This window comes from Sminthopsis crassicaudata, chromosome 4 (assembly GCF_048593235.1).
Source record: "Sminthopsis crassicaudata isolate SCR6 chromosome 4, ASM4859323v1, whole genome shotgun sequence".
Classification (NCBI taxonomy): domain Eukaryota; kingdom Metazoa; phylum Chordata; class Mammalia; order Dasyuromorphia; family Dasyuridae; genus Sminthopsis; species Sminthopsis crassicaudata.
Window position 1 is genome coordinate 436,783,570 of NC_133620.1, and position 4,468 is coordinate 436,788,037.

The 4,468-nt window shown below is 36.7% G+C and overlaps 1 long non-coding RNA gene across 1 annotated transcript; it reads right to left on the reverse strand.

Moving 5' to 3' along the window:
• Positions 1-1,018: 1,018 nt before the first annotated feature.
• Positions 1,019-3,823, reverse strand: LOC141539859 (uncharacterized). The gene is made up of 2 exons (XR_012481399.1): positions 3,361-3,823; positions 1,019-1,127 (listed from the first exon to the last, which is right to left on the reverse strand). It is a non-coding gene; the product is annotated as an uncharacterized LOC141539859 (long non-coding RNA).
• Between the last annotated feature and the right edge of the window lie 645 nt (positions 3,824-4,468).

A 4,468-nucleotide genomic window follows, 5' to 3' on the forward strand; every position in this document is an offset into this window, starting at 1 on the left:
ACTGTAAAAATTTTTTTCCCAATTTGTTACTTCCCTTCTAATCTTGTTTGCATTAGTTTTGTTTGTGCAGAAACTTTTTAATTTGGTGTAATCAAAATGTTCTATTTTGTGATCAATAATGGTCTCTAGTTCTCCCTTGGACACAAATTCTTTCCTCTTCCACAAGTCTGAGAGGTAAACCATCCCATGTTCCTCCAATTTATTTATGATTTCATTCTTTATGTATGGCACATTCTTAATGGCAATTCTTTTATTATTATTGGTTTTTTTTTGTATTTTTGTATGTATTTTTAAGGTTATATGTATACATTCATTTTTTTTACACATCTCCACTTGTGTTCGGGAAAAAAAGACAGAACAAAAGAGGAAAATCATAAAGAAAAAAACAAGTGACAATAGTATGCATTGATCCACATTCAGTCTCCATAAGTTGATATCTCTGGATGTGGATGGCATTTTTCATCCCAAGTGATAAATGTAATTCTTTACATGTAAAGTACAGCTCAGTGATTCAGAGATAGCCAATTAGTATATGGAAAGTGTAAAGGGCTAGAACTGAGCAAATGCACTTGGATAATGGAGCACGTGACACTAATTGCCAATTGGACAATTCTCTATTAGCATGTTTGAAGGATGACCCTCCCCAACTATTTGGTGCTGGCTGGATTGGTAGGTGTGGACAAAGGAGGGGAAGTAACATGAGTGGGTGGAGTAGGAGGAGGGAATTAAGGCATTCTCCTGGTGGTGTAGAGAGAGGAAGGAGGTGTGGAGATTGCTAGATCTAATCCCCTGCCCCAACCGCAAAAGATCAAGAATAAAGACTTTTGATTATCCTGACTCCGGTTGATTCTGGGAAGACAGAGTTCCAATAGGAAAGAATGGAGAAAGACTTAAATTTAAAAAGGCACTTTGAGTGCTAGTCTCATCAATTGTGAAATAGGAATAATATCCCCCAGGGATATTGTTGTGAGGATGAAATGAGATAATTTTTATATCATGCTTCAAGTGACTCACACAGTAGGTGCTTAATCAGTGTTTATTCCCTTTCCCTCTTCTCTGTTTATCCCTTCTTTCAAAGGAAGGCAGAGCAGCCAGTCTTACAGCCTCTTCTCTTGTTCTCATCTTCCCTGGAAAGCAGTAAGCAAGATTTCAGAAATATCTATTAATATCTCCTGTGAGTCACACTTATATATATGCCATGTAGGCATATAATGAGTAATATATATCTTTTACACACACATATATATCTATATATGATATACATATACATATTCATACTTGCTAATCTGTATTAATGTTATAATAATATAATAATATTATAAAATATAATAATATAGGTGGCACAGTGGATAGAGTTCTGGGCCTGGAGTCAGAAAGACTAATCTAGTTTTGGATACTTACTAGCAGTGGGATTCTTAGTATATCATTTAACCCTGTTTGCCTCAGTTTCCTCAAATGTAAAATGATCTGGAGAAGGAAATGGCAGACTACTCCAGTATCTTTGAAAAGAAAATTCCAAAAAGGGTCACAAAGGGTTGGACATGACTGAAAAATGTTGGGAGAATAACATTTAATGTTCCTTTCCCTCCTTTAGAGGAGGGACCAATTTCATCTTTGCTTTTGCAATCTCCTAATATGGGAGAAATTGCAAAAGGCCCTCTTGCTATTGGGTGGACCTCCTCTGATAAACTTATGGAGACACAGACAAAGGTCACACAGGCTGAGCAATGATGGATGGGATGGAAGATACATCATTAGAAATGATCAATGTGATCTGTGATCCACATATTTGAGTGATTCCAGGACCTTTTTTGGTAAATGCTTATTTCATTAGGTTGATCATGAAACATGCTGCCTCTTGTGTACCATCATAGAAAATTTTTTTTTTGCCCCAAAATGAAAATTTAAAAGTGTGCAAAGTGAAATATCCAAGGAGAGAAGATGAGTCAAGAAGATTGGATTAATCTGTATACTATTGAAATTAAAAGAAATCTCAGAAACCATCTTGATCAAAACTTCTTAAGTGGTGGATTGCGACCTCATATGAGGTCTTGGAACTGAATGTGGAAGTGGTGAAATTGTGATTTATTCTCAGTAGATGTTTGATTTGCACACCTATTTTGTACAACTACATATCATGGAGTAACACAAAAATTTCTCTGGCAAAAGGTCACGAATCAAAAAAAGTTTAAGAAGTCCCAATCTAGATCAACTCATATGAAAAAAATATCACTTCAATAATAAATGCAATATATGGCCATCTAGCCTTATAAGCTTCATGGTTTCCAGTGAGGGGAAACTTGCCATCTCTTGGGATAGCAATCTACTTTTGAATAATGCTAACTAATAATTCAGAAATTATTTTACAAATCCTAAATTTAGAGGTGTCCACTAAAATGGATAGTATATTGAACGTGGCTTCAAAACTACTCAAGATATACACTATCTTAGGCAAAATGTGCACCTTTCTCAAGTCACCGAGCCATTTGTTAGATTGTTGGCCTCTAAGGTTTCTTCCTGATCTAGATCTATGAGCCTATGTTCTTTGTCACTTCTTGCAGACAGCTATCATGTACCTACCTTCTGAGTCTTCTCCAGGCTAAACATCTCCATTTTCTTTACTTGATCCTATTATTATATAATTTTTTGTTTCAAACAGATTAGGGTTTTTTTAATGCCTTCATTTTCATATACAATCTTTCTCCACCTCTACTCTTATTGGAATGGTTTGCCATTTCCCTTTCCAATGAATTAAGGCAAACAGATTAAATGACTTGCCCAGAGTCACATAGCTACTAAGTGTCTGAGGCAGGTCTTCCTGACTCTAAGCCCAGCACTTTATCCACTAAGGCACCTGGCTGATTTAACCCAAAATGAAGAGAGACTCAAAATTAAAAATTTCTCATTCCTCCCAATTTCAAATCTAACTTATAAACCCTGTAACTTTCCTAATAGTCCATTAGATGAAACATAAAAATACAAACACTGTCGAAGGTCCTTGAATTGAGGCAATGGAAAGGTGCACAAAGGAGTGACATCAACGGAAAACATCTGTTCTCCGTGACCTTGTTAGGCCATCTGTTTTTCCCACAGAAGTCCAAAGGATTTTGCTTTCATTTACCTCTTTGTTTTATAGCTTCAAAATAGCTTCTAACATCAACTAATGGAGTTGAGGAGCTAATAACAGGCTTTCTGTATGCTATTTCTCCCCCTGCCCCATTCTCATGATTTATCAATATCCTCTATAATTTATACATACATATACACATACACATATAATTTATTTATGTAATTTCCAGATAGCTTCTGTAATAAATATTAATATCCTCTCTAATTACAGATAACGTCTATGTTCCTTACCTGGGAGGCTGAATGTAGAGAGCAGCATTCAGAGCCTGGCAGTGAAGGATGAAGATACTTAGTTCAGATTACAGCAGTGCTTTAAGTGACTTTCCAGAAGCCTTCAGGGCAGCCATGGTTATCTGCTATGACAAGAATAGGTGTCTTCAGGGAAGGGTAGTTAACAAGGCTGTTGGAACACTCACCTGCTCTAAACTGTCATCCTTATAAAACAGTTATGTGATGGAATTTTGAGAAATATATTAACATGTAAGGGGAAAAGACTACTTTTCCCACTTTCTCTTTCTACTAATGTCATTGGTTAATTGAGATGTCATTCAGAGTCAAGACATCCAGGGGCTATTTCCATTGTTAACTGGAGGAAAAATGGGTATTGGTGAGACTACAACATACAGCTGAATGGACAGTCTCTTAATTAATCCACTGGTACATATGATTTCCCTGAAGATAGACATCAATCTAACTGAAAGAGAGAGAGAGAGAGAGAGAGAGAGAGAGAGAGAGAGAGAGAGAGAGAGAGAGAGAGAGAGAGAGAGAGAGAGAGAATGTGTGTTGTTTCACCTCTCCCAAGCAACTACCTAACACTAAAGTCTTTTTATCCTGCTGTTGTTTCCAGCTATCCTCAGTTTCTTCCCACCAGAATCTGGGACTCTGCTACTGTCTTCCAGTTCTGAAAGATGAAACGTTGTCTTATGTTACTTCTCAGTCATCCATCCTCACTAAATTCTCATTAGAGTCCTCCAATTACCCGCTTAGATTCCAGTATTCCTTTCTGTAGAGTGTAAGCTCCTTGAGGGCAAGCACTATCTTGCTTGTTTGTATTTGTTTCTCCATATTTTAGCACATAGCATGGTACATAATAGAGCTTAATAAATGCTTTATCTACCAATCTATATGGTGCAAATTATGGAAAATTAATAGTCTCTGCAAAATTGCACGTGACCCAAGAGACCATGCAAAGATATACAGCAGGGTTAAGTCAGGCACTCAGGTGTTTGGCTTGGATAGAATACTGGACTTGGAATCATGAAGACCTGAGTTCAAATTCTGTCTAAGATCCCCATCAATTATCCCAACTTATTCTGTATCTATCTTGTTTGCATCAAAT